Source organism: Rhineura floridana, chromosome 3 (genome assembly GCF_030035675.1).
Source record: "Rhineura floridana isolate rRhiFlo1 chromosome 3, rRhiFlo1.hap2, whole genome shotgun sequence".
Taxonomy (NCBI): domain Eukaryota; kingdom Metazoa; phylum Chordata; class Lepidosauria; order Squamata; family Rhineuridae; genus Rhineura; species Rhineura floridana.
The window spans coordinates 220367400-220380317 of NC_084482.1; the positions used below are offsets into that span (position 1 = coordinate 220367400).

Here is a 12918-nt window from a genome sequence, read left to right on the forward strand (position 1 = left end):
TGTGTGGGTTCTTTCATGTACTGTAAGTGTACTGCTCTGACTGAAGCTCTTTCCACATCCTGCATTTAAATGGTTTCTCCCGTGTGTGTTCTTTCATGTAAAGTAAGTTGATGATTTTGACTGAAGCTCTTTCCACACTACTTGCATTTAAAGGGTTTCTCGCCTGTGTGCGTTCTGTGATGTAATTTAAGGCGACTGCTTACATTGAAGCTCTTTCCACACTCCCTGCACTTAAATGGTTTCTCCCCGGTATGGGTTCTTTGATGCAAACTAAGGTGACTGCTCCGACTGAAGCTCTTTCCACACTCCCTGCATTTAAATGGTTTCTCACCAATGTGGGTTCTTTCATGTACTTTAAGGTTACCACTCTGACTGAAGCTCTTTCCACACTCTCTGCATTTAAATGGTTTCTCTCCTGTGTGGGTTCTTTGATGCGAAGTAAGGTCACTGCTCCGACTGAAGTTCTTTCCACACTCCCTGCATTTAAATGGTTTCTCGCCTAAGTGGGTTCTTTCATGTACTTTAAGGTTACCACTATGATTGAAGCTCTTTCCACACTCTCTGCATTTAAATGGTTTCTCCCCTGTGTGGGTTCTTTCATGTAGTGTAAGCCTACTGCTCCGACTGAAGCTCTTTCCACACTCTCTGCATTTCAATATTTTCTCCCCTGTGTGTGTTCTTTCATGTAATGTAAGGTGACAATTTTGCCTAACGCTCTTTCCACATTCCTTGCATTTAAATGGTTTCTCGGCTGTTTGGTTTCTTTCATGTAATGTAAGGTGATCATTTCGACTGAAGCTCTTTCCACACTCCTTGCATTTAAATGGTTTCTCCCCTGTGTGGGTTCTTTCATGTAATGTAAGGTGATAATTCCGACGGAAGCTCTTTCCACACTCCTTGCATTTAAATGGTTTCTCGCCCATGTGGTTTCTTTCATGTAAAGTAAGTTGACGATTTTGACTGATGCTCTTTCCACACTCCTTGCATTTAAATGGTTTCTCCCCTGTGTGGGTTCTTTCATGTAATGTACGGTGATCATTCCGACGGAAGCTCTTTCCACACTCTTTGCATTTAAATGGTTGCTCCCCTGTGTGGGTTCTGTGGTGTAATTTAAGGTTACCACTTCCACTGAAGCTCTTTCCACATTGCCTGCCTTTAAATGGTTGCTCCCCTATGTGCGTTCTGTGATGTGAAGTAAGGCTATTTTTTACACTGGAGCTCTTTCCACACTCCCTGCATTTAAATGGTTTCTCCCCTGTGTGGGTTCTTTCATGTAATGTAAGGTTACTGCTCTGACTAAAGCTCATTCCACACTCCCTGCATTTAAATGGCTTGTCCCCTGTGTAGGTTCTGTGATGTAATTTAAGGTTACTGCTTACACTGAAGCTCTTTCCACACTCCATGCATTTAAATGGTTTTTCTCCAGTGTGTGTTCTGGCATGAAAAGTATGAGGAGTAGAGGAGTTCTTGCTCTCATTCTTTGCCTGCTTTATTTCAGATGTTTTTGGTCCCCCATGATTTCCAAACATCTCTTTCTGACTCTCAGTCTTGGCTATTACCAGTGGCACCATCTGCGGTTCTTTAGTATTCTCATTCTTCTGCCCGTCACCTGCTGAGGGGGAAGAGGGTTGAAAAAAAAATTGGAATTTCAAGGCAAAAACAAAGCATTTCATCACAGATCAAGCCCAATTATCTGCTTCTTTATTTTTACATTTCCATAATTCCTCCTCTTTTGTCTTTGCATTCCCAGATGAAACCATGATTACCTGAGCACAGTTTTGAAATTTCTTTCAAAGATACAGATAAACTAATCAATTCTGAACTGAAATTATTCTCCCTGCTCCAAAACAAAGAAAGATCTTAGATCTCCTATAGTTGAATAGCACAAGGGTATGTATATCCAAATGTCACTTGTGGACAGGAAACTGTACATAAAGCAAAAAGACCCAGACAGTAAGGGACAGGATACTTCTAAATATCAGTTGCTGGGAACTGCAGGAGGGAGCAACAGTTGCATTCAGGTCCTGTCTGCTTGCTTCCCATAGGCATGCTGCACTAGAGGGGCCATTGGCCTGATCCAACAGGCTCTTCTTATGTTCTTAAAGACATCTAAGACGTCCTCCAGGAGAACTCACACCCTGATGGGTTAATTAATCTGCCAGGAATGATATCACACAGGAACTGAACAATCCTACAATTCCCAAACCAAAAAGGGCCTCACAACGCAGCTGAACATCTACCTGTTGATGTCGCCTCTTCTTTGGGATCTGGGATAAAGGCATCTTCTCTTTCTTCCCAACACGAATGGAGGTCCGACTCTTTGAAGGAAATAGACAAAACTAGTTACTTTTGACCAGAAACAGGTCCATATTTATTGATTGATTGACTGATTGTATTTATATATTGCCCCATAGCCGAAGCTCTCTGGGCAGTTGACAGTACCTAAAAACAGTAAAAACAAATATACAAAGTTCAAACAGATCTTTTAAAAACAATTTAAAACACATTGTAAATACTTAAAACTATTTAAAACACATATAACACTTGATGTCACTAAGCCCAGATTTGTCTGGATTTCCTCCTACTGCCATACAACTGTGATATATATTTCTAAAATAATATGCAATGAAAAGTGGGGTGAGGAGGAAGGGAAGGGCAGCAAATCTGCAGAAGAGGACAAATTGGGCACAGCTCACTTCTCCTTGATTCTTCATAATTTGACTGCAGTCAAAAGAGGAGCGCAGACAGAAATATAAGAACAAAAGAAACTGTGATATACTGAATCAGACCACTGGTCCCTCTAGCTCAATACTGTCTATACTGGCAGTATACTGGTTTGAAGTTACCAAACCATTCATATATCTGGCCCAGAACTATCTATCCCAACAAACTGCCTCCCCCAATAATTTAAGCAGAGATTTTCTGCAGCTTTGCTGCCTTTCCTAAAGGCCCTTCTATTGCCTGGTGAAGCCATTTGGCTATGTGACCACTGACAAAACGTAATTCTCACTCCTTTTCTCTATGCGCACCAGATGACAGTGAGGTCCTTCATTTGCCTGCTAGGAAATAGCACTGAGACCAGATGAGACTGCGGAGTGAAATCAGTTTGGAAAATGTATTTAAAATACATCAGCAGAAAACTAGTGAATTCATTTTACTTTATGAAAGATGTTAGAATAGCCAATACAAAAAACATCTAAGCAAAATAAAAACCATATTATACGCAAAAATACATTTTTTAGTTATTTATATTAATAAAATGTGTACACTGCAGAAGAATTTTATAAAGAATATAAAATGTACATTAAAATGGTCAATAAAAAATCAACATTTAAAAAACACTAAAAATCAATAAAATCAACAAAGGTATGCTAAACTAAACTATATGAAAACACTGAGTAAGGAGACCATTAGAAACAAGGACTAGTATTATTTTATTTTCATTTATAAATCACTTCCCAGAAAGTATCTCAAAAATACCAACAATAAAAAAAACATTTCATATGCAAACCAATTAAAAACATTTTAAAATCCCACACAGACCCTCCGTGACGCAGAGTGGTAAGCGGCAGTAACGCAGCCGAAGCTCTGCTCACGTCTGCAGTTCGATTCCAAGGGAAGGAGGAAGTCGAATCTCCGGTAAAAGGGGTCGAGGTCCACTCAGCCTCCCATCCATCCGTGGTCAGTAAAATGAGTGCCCGGCATATGCTGGGGGGTAAAGAAAGACCGGGGAAGGAACTGGCAGTCCCACCTCATATATACGGTCTGCCTAGTAAACGTCGCAAGACGTCACCCTAAGAGTCGGAAACGACTCGCACTACAAGTACAGGGATACCTTTACCTTTTAAAATCCCACAGAAACAGTAATAAAGCTCTGCCCTTAAAAGGTTTGTTGAAAAAGGAAGGTCTTCTGTAGGCACCACAAAAAAAAGACACGTGTTTGATATGTAACAGGAGGAAGTTCAAAAAAGTAGATGCCACCACACAAAAGGCCATGTTTCTCTATCATGCACAGTGGACTTCCCAATGAGATGGTATGCGTAAGAGGCCATCTTCTGCAGACTTCAGTGATGGGCTGCATATATAACAGGTGAGATAATCTTTTAAGCATCCTGGCCCCAACCTGTATAGGGCTTTAATCTATGTAGCCTGCAAGATGAAGAATAAAGCTCCCATTGAAGTTCTTTCCATACTCCCTAAATTTCAATTGTTTCTCCTGTGTATCCCCTGTGATGTAAGCCTACTGCTTTCATTGAATCTCTTTCCATACTCCGTACATTAAAAAAGTTACTCCACAGTGTTTTTTCATGCAAAGTGTGTTCTGACTGAACCTCTTTCCACTCACTACATTTAAATGGTTTCTCCCGTGTGGGTTCCGTGATGTAAAACAAGGCTACTGCTTACACTGAAGCTTTTTCCACACTCCCTGCATTTAAATGGTTTCTCCCCTGTATGGGTTCTTTCATGTACAGTAAGGCTACTGCTCTGACTGAAGCTCTTTCCACACTCCCTGCATTTAAATGGTTTCTCACCTGTGTGGGTTCTTTCATGTACAGTAAGGCTACTGCTCTGACTGAAGCTCTTTCCACACTCGTTACATTTAAATGGTTTCTCCCCTGTGTGGGTGCTTTGATGTGAAGTAAGGTGACTGCTCTGACTAAAGCCCTGTCCACACTCCTTGCATTTAAATAGTTTCTCCCCTGTGTGTGTTTGGTGATGTAATTTCAGGCTAATGCGTACACTGAAGCTCTTTCCGCACTCACTGCATTTAAATGGTTTCTCCCCTGTGTGTGTTCTTCCATGTAATCTAAGGCTACCACTCTGACTGAAGCTCTTTCCACACTCTTTGCATTTAAATGGCTTCTCCCCTGTGTGGGTTCTTTGATGCAAAGTAAGCTCACTGCTCTGACTGAAGCTCTTTCCACACTCACTGCATTTAAATTGTTTCTCCCCTGTATGGGTTCTTTGATGCAAAGTAAGCTTATTTCTCTGACTGAAGTTCTTTCCACACTCCCTGCATTTAAATGGTTTCTCCCCTGTATGGGTTCTTTGATGCGAAGTAAGGTGAGCGCTCTGACTGAAGCTCTTTCCACACTCCTTACATTTAAATGGCTTCTCCCCTGTGTGGGTTCTTTGATGTAAAGTAAGCTTACTTCTCTGACTAAAGCCCTGTCCACACTCCATGCATTTAAATGGTTTCTCCCCTGTGTGTGTTCTTTGATGTGAAGTAAGCTTACTTCTCTGACTAAAGCCTTGTCAACACTCCCTGCACTTAAATGGTTTCTCCCCTGTGTGTGTTCGGTGATGTAATTTCAGGCTACTGCTTACACTGAAGCTCCTTCCACACTCACTGCATCTAAATGGTTTCTCCCCTGTATGGGTTCTTCGATGCGAAATAAGGTGGCTGCTCTGACTGAAGCTCTTTCCACACTCTTTGCATGTAAATGGCTTCTCCCCTGTGTGGGTTCTTTGATGCAAAGTAAGCTGACCGCTCTGACTGAAGCTCTTTCCACACTCCATGCATTTAAATGGTTTCTCCCCTGTGTGTGTTATTTGATGCGAAGTAAGGTGACTGCTCTGACTGAAGCTCTTTCCACACTCCATGCATTTAAATGGTTTCTCCCCTGTGTGTGTTATTTGATGCGAAGTAAGGTGACTGCTCTGACTGAAGCTCTTTCCACACTCCATGCATTTAAATGGTTTCTCCCCTGTGTGTGTTATTTGATGCGAAGTAAGGTGACTGCTCTGACTGAAGCTCTTTCCACACACCATGCATTTAAATGGTTTCTCCCCTGTGTGTTTAAGGTGATGTAATTTAAGGCTACTGCTTAGACTGAAGCTCTTTCCACACTCTCTGCATTTAAAAGGTTTCTCTCCTGTGTGGGTTCTTTGATGTGAAGTAAAATGATCGTTCTGAGTAAAGCTTTTTCCACATTCCCTGCATTTAAATGGTTTCTCCCCTGTGTGGGTTCTGTGATGTGAAGTAAGGCTATTTTTTACACTGAAGCTCTTTCCACATTCCATGCATTTAAATGGTTTTTCTCGGGTGTGTGTTCTTTGATGAAAACTATGACAAGTAGAGGATTTCTTGCTCCCATTCTTTGGCTGCTTTCTTTCAGACGTTTTTGGTCCCCTGTGATTTCCAAATATCTCTTTTTGACTCTCAGTCTTGGCTATTACCAGTGGCACCATCTGTGGTTTTCTATAATTCTCATTCTGCCGGTCACCTGCTGAGGGGGAAGAGGGTTGAAAAAACCACATTGGAATTTCAAGGCAGAAACAAAGCATTTCATCACAGATGAAGCCCAATTATCTGCTTCTCTATTTTTACATCTCCATTATTCTCCCCCTTTTATCTTTGCATGGCCCTCCCTCCCTATTCAATATCTATATAAACTCGCTGACAAAACACCTGTCGGCAGTAAACTCTCACCCTCCTGTCTTGGCAAGGAGACACTTAACCTGTCTTCTATATGCCGACGACATTGCCCTGTTATGCCAAAGGCAGGTGGGCTTACGTCGTCTCTTAAGAGAACTTGCCTCCTTTTGTGTGGATGAACTTTTGAGAATTAACTGTGCGAAATGCAAGGTTTTAGTTTTCGCCAAAAGTAAACATAAACACCACTGGCAAATTGACAACCATGTTATTGACCAAGTCAACGCCTTCAGTTACCTTGGCATTGCATTCCATCCCTTAGGTTCATGGAATGCGCATTTTGTCCAGTCTGCTACGACCGCAAAGAAATCAGCCAGAGCTTTACTGACCTTCTTTTATACAAAGGGCGGTCAGTACATTCCGGCAGCAGTCCAGGTATTCAACGCCAAGGTGCTTCCTCAACTTCTTTACGGGACCCAAATTTGTAGTGGAGGCAATTATGCATGGTTGGAGAGGGTACAATCTAAATTCATGAGGTCCGTTTTGGGCGCTCCGAGATGTGTCCCCAATGTGACCTTACGCTTGGAATTAGGTGCCCTTCTGATTGAGACCCACGCTTGGATATTAAAATGTAACTACTGGATGAAGCTGCTATTTTTACCTACGGGATTGCCCCCATTAACTTTGGAAGATTCCTTCCAATCTCAATGGCATCGGGTAATGATTCACAAACTCGGAACTCTCGGTTTTTCGCTCCCAGCGATTGGTGCCCTAGGCCATACGACTGCTAAAACAACAATCATCCAACGCCTCAAAGATGTTGAGTATCAGAACAACATGAGCCTAGTTGCTGCTTATTCACAATGCAGTATTAATGTAAATTCCTGTAACTTGGCCACTTAAATTTCAAGTTTATCTACCCCAAAACTCAGGAGAGCTTTTACCCTGGCACGATTCAATGTTCTGCCCTCGGCACTAATGGAGGGTAGATACAGGGGAGTCGATTATTATGATCGAACTTGCCCCCGTGGAGCAGATGCGGTGGAGACAGTGAACCTTGTACTACTTTGCTGCCCTTTTTATTCAGATCTCCGCCTTAACTTCATCTCTCCACTTTTATCTAATCTTCCTCTGAGCCCAGAAGCTATGATTTTACAATATTTAATGGCAGATTCAGAATCACGGATCACTCTGAGGTCGTCTCATTCTGCACAGCTGCTATGGCTCACAGGAGGGACCTAATGCGATGTCTATTAGATGAAGGTTTTAGCTAGATTACTATGTGGACCCGGTTTTAGCTTTTTAGCTTTCTCACTGCAATGATACTGTATTGTATTCTATCTCCACTCTGATATTCAGAGGATCCGTAATTATACCGCTGGTCTTGGACCGTAATAAAGATTTTACGTTATCTTTGCATGGCCAGATGAAAGCAAGGTTACCTGAATATCCTGCAGTCTCACACAGCAACACAAATTCCTTTCAGGTCCATATAACACTTGATGTCACTAAGCCCAGATTTGTCTGGGTTTCCTCCTACTGCCATACAACTGTGATATATATTTCTAAAATAGTATGCAATGAAAAGTGGGGTGTGGGGGAAGAGAAGGGCAGCAAGACTGCAGAACAGGACAAACTGGGCACAGCTCACTTCTCCTTGATTCTTAATAATTTGACTGCAGTCAAAAGAGCCGGTCAGACAGGAATATAGGAACAAATGAAGTTGTGATATACTGAATCAGACCCTGGTCCCTCGAGCTCAGTACTGTCAATACTGGCTGGCAGCTGCGCTGCAGGTTTTCAGATAAAGACACTTCTAAATTCCACCTGAAGATTCAAGGGATTAAACTTAGCTGAGCTAAGACAGGGATGGCCAAAGACCAACACTACACGAGTTTGCAATGATGCTCTGAACCGTAAGGGGAATGCCCGACTGATCTCTCCCCTTCATCAAAGCCCTGTACAATTAGATCTTGTTCTTCCAGCCAAGAGACTAAGCCCAGGTTTGACATTTCTTTCAAAGATACAGATAAGCTAGTTAGTTCTGAACTGAAATTATTCTCCTCTCTCCAAAACAAAGAACGATCTTAGATCTCCTGGAGATGAATAGCACAGGGACATGTAGATCCAAATGTCTCTTGTGGACAAGAAACTGTTCAAAAACCTCAATTCAGTGACACTGTGGAAACCAATCCAGCTATCTTAATTTGGGGGATTTCTCAGCAGATGGGAAGGAAACTTCAACCTGGATGCCATTCCCCCTCCTTATATGAACAGCCTGGCTGGATCAGACCACAGGCCTATCTATTCCAGCATCCTCACAGTGCCAAAGTGGATGCAGATGGGAAGTCTACAGGGAGCACATGAAGGCATAACTTAGCTCCAGCTGTTCTGATTCCAGAGATATCACATCAATTTATTCATTTATAGGCTCTTTGTATACCGTTATTTCATTAGAAACGTCAAAGCAGTTTACAACACGTTAAAAAAAGGCAACCACCATAAATTAAAAACATCAAATATACAATAAAAACAAAGGTCAAGTGTTGTGAAAAGAGCATGCTCTTAATTGCCTGCCTGGTGCAACAGAACGGTTTTCAGCAGGCGCTTCGAAGTTAAAACAGAAGACGCCTGCTGAACCTCTGTTGGCAGAGCTTTGCAGAGAACTGGGCCGATGACACTGAAGGCTCGATTTCATGTCAATGTTCAAATCATTTAAAGTCTATAAAATCTAGTTTCAAAGGAGATGAAGCTTCATCATATATAGGGGATATTTTACAAATGAATGCAAGCAAGAGTGAATTCGTTACAAGAAATTTTAAATGTCTCTATGCAAAGCACAGTAGCAAGCTGGAGGATGCAAAGGGAGACATCCTGGTTTGCTCCAAGAAAGCTAAATTGAGGAAGGTAACCTGGAAAGAAGGTGATGTGGAAGGCTAGTGACCAACTAATTTCAGAGATGAAAGGGAGACATCCTGGATAAACTGAGGAAGGTAACCTGGGACGCACGTGCAAGAAAGGAAGATGCTTTAAATGCTAATATAATGCCAATATAGAGGTACTGATTAAACAGAGATTATAACTTTAGGGTTTCTATAGGTTTCAATTAATCATAAAATGGCATCAGTATTTGTTAGGGAAAAGCTTTAAAAGAGCAGGTCACTTTGGGTCACCAATGATTGACATTTGAGGTTTAGAAAGTCTCGAAGGTCACAAAAAGCAGAACCAAAAGGAGACAAACCACAAAGTTTAATTTCAAAAAGTCGAACAAGCGTGCACTTTGAAAACAACCTATGTAGTCAGGGCAGACACTTTCCAGGAAAGAAGGAGATGTGGAAGGCTAGTGACCAACTAATTTCAGAGATTTGACATTAAAACATCTTTAAGTAAGAGGGGGGAACATCCGTGAGGGTATATAAAGAACACGTCATCACTCCCTGACCATCCAGAGGCGGATCCTATGTTCTCTGAGCTACCACTTAGTCCCAGCAGCCTGGGCATTGCTTTTGGAGCATGGGGGTGCCCCTCTGCTGAGCTGGCAGAGTAAGGAAGATCTTTCATGCCTACAAGCTACTTCATTGCTGCTAAGGATCCATTTGAGAAGCTTTGCTGATTTGAGAGTGAATGTGCATGCTTGTAATTTTCCTCTTTCCTCTTTTAAGAAAGCATTTATATTTGATGTCACACTTTTGATTACTGCTGAAAATAGAGAGTGCTTCAAAGGCACATAGCACACGCTATTGCCAACCCTACACCTATGTGGGGGAAGCGTGGGGTATTTGAGGTGCTGGGGTACTCCCTCTAGCTTCCTGGAGACCACCAAGATTCAGTGTTGTGAAATCCTTCTACAGCTTCCCTGAGTAATCTTTCAAGTCCATACCTACTGATCTCTCCCTTTCATCAGAGCCACATACAACTGGATCATGCTCTTCCAGCCAAGAGGTGAAGCCTAGTTTTGACATTCCCAAATTATCCTCTCCTCCCCAAAGCAAACAAAGATTTTAGATCTGGAACTGATTAGTACAGGGACCCAAGTTATCCTCCTGACCAGTTGCCTGGAGGTGTACATAAATCTCCACTCAGGGGCTCTGTGGAAACCAATCCAGCCCTCTTAATTTGGGGGATTCCTCAGCAGGTAGAAAAGAAACTTCAACCTAGCGGCTCTTCCTCAGAACAGCCCTGTGGAATCAGACCACAGGCCTATCTGCTTTATCTGGGGCAGGACTTCATGGTTTCCATGACAACCATGGGGCTGTCTCAATTTGTTTCTGGCCCGACGCATGTGTCGGGACATACCCTTGATTTGATCTTCGTCACTGGACATGGAGATGGTGATCTGGAGGTTGGGGATTTATCATCTATTCCTTTGTCATGGACAGATCACCGCTTGCTGAAGTTTAGGCTCACAGCAGCCCTTTCCCTCTGCAAGGGCGGGGGACCTATTAAATTGGTCCACCCCCGGAGAGTAATGGATCCTGAGGGTTTCCAAAGGGCTCTGGGGGTTTTTCCGACTGAGAAGACTGGCGCTCCTGTCGAAGCCCTGGTTGAACTGTGGAATACGGAAATGACCCGGGCGGTTGACACGATCGCTCCCATGCGCCCCCTCCTATGCAGAGCTCATACAGCTCCATGGTATACCTTGGAGCTGAGAGCGATGAAGCAAGAGATGAGGAGGCTTGAGTGCAGATGGAGGCGAACTCCCGATGAATGCAATTACACCTTGGTAAGTGCTTGTTCTTAGCAGTATATAGTAGCGGTGAGGGCAGCAAAAAAGAGATATTTTGCTGATACTATTAAGTCATCACTCTCCCGCCCAGCGGAGCTCTTTAAAATTGTGCGAGGGCTTTTACATTCTGGTCCTCGGGATATTATAGATTCATCTGTAGCTCGCTGTGATGAGTTCGCCGAGCACTTCCAAGATAAGATAGCATGCATTCGCTGGGACTTAGACTCCAATATTATAGCAGTTAGACCTAATGATGTATCCAGATCACGGTCTTGTCCTCATTTATTGGATGAGTTTCAGTCTGTGCAGCTTGAGGATGTTGACAGGATCCTTTGACTGGTGCGGGCGACCACATCTGTACTGGATCCTTGCCCCTCTTGGCTGGTGAAAGCTGGCAGGACCGGAACCGCCGGCTGGGCCAAGGAGGTAATAAATGCCTCTTTAAGAGAGGGAGTGGTCCCTGACTGCCTAAAAGAGGCAGAGGTGAGACCACTCCTGAAGAAACCCTCCTTGGACCCAGATAACTTGAACAACTATAGACCTGTGGCGAATGTTTCGTTCCAGGGCAAGATCCTCGAGCGGGTGGTTGCCGGCCAGCTCCAGGGGCTCTTGGATGACACTGATTATCTTGATCCATTTCAATCCAGTTTTAGGCCCGGTATTGGCACTGAAACAGCCTTGGTCGCCCTGTATAATGACCTCTGTCGGGAGAGGGACAGGGGGAGTGTGACTCTGTTGATTCTCCTTGATCTCTCAGCTGCTTTTGATACCATCGACCATGGTATCCTTCTGGGAAGACTCACGGAGTTGGGAGTTGGGGGTACTGCTTGGCAGTGGCTCCGCTCCTACTTGGTGGGTCGTCACCAGAAGGTAGTGCTTGGGGAACATTGCTCGACACCCTGGACTCTCCATTGTGGAGTCCCGCAGGGATCGGTACTGTCCCCCATGCTTTTTAACATCTACATGCAGAAGCTGGGTGCTGTCAACAGGAGTTTTGGGGTGTGTTGTCATCAGTATGCTGATGACACACAACTCTATTTCTCCTTTTCATCCTCTTCAGGTGAGGCTGTTAACGTGCTAAACTGCTGCCTGGCCGTGATAATGGACTGGATGGGGGCTAACAAACTGAAGCTCAATCCTGACAAGACCGAGACGCTGTTGGTGAGTGCCTTCATTGTCCAGATGGAGGATGTTCACCCTGTTCTTGATGGGGTTACACTCCCCTTGAAGGAACAGGTTCGTAGCTTGGGAGTTCTTTTCGATCCTTCCTTGTCTCTCGAGACCCAGGTGGCCTCGGTGGCACGGAATGCTTTCTACCACCCTGGACTCTCCGTTGTGGAGTTCTGCAGGGATCGGTACTGTCCCCCATGCTTTGTATACTCTCAGGCATTTTAAATTGTATTTTATAGTGTATTTTATCAGTATTTTCATTATTGTTGTATTTTGACGTTGTTGGTTCTTTGTTATTGTTTGTTTTGATCTTTGATTTTGTTATACTTATTGTATTTATATATTGTGCTTGTTTTATCTCTTATGTACACCGCCCAGAGAGCCTTTTTGGCTTAGGGCGGTATATAAAATAAATTAAATAAATAAATAAAATAAAATAAATATCTAGTCCAGCATCCTCACAGTGCCTGATCAGATGCGAATGGGAAGTCTATAGGGATGACATAAAGGCACCACCCTCCGATCTGACATCAGATGTGTGGCAGATAAAGGTGAGGCTTCAAAAGAACCACCAGGACCTTGAAATGGGCTGCCAATTGCTCCTTTGCTGGACTGGGGCACACTTGCACCTGCCAGTCAGCTGATC

At 43.3% G+C, this 12918-nt stretch overlaps 1 pseudogene; it reads right to left on the bottom strand.

Annotated features, from left to right (window-relative positions):
• On the bottom strand, positions 1–6251 carry LOC133381723 (zinc finger protein 208-like; annotated as a pseudogene).
• Between the last annotated feature and the right edge of the window lie 6667 nt (positions 6252–12918).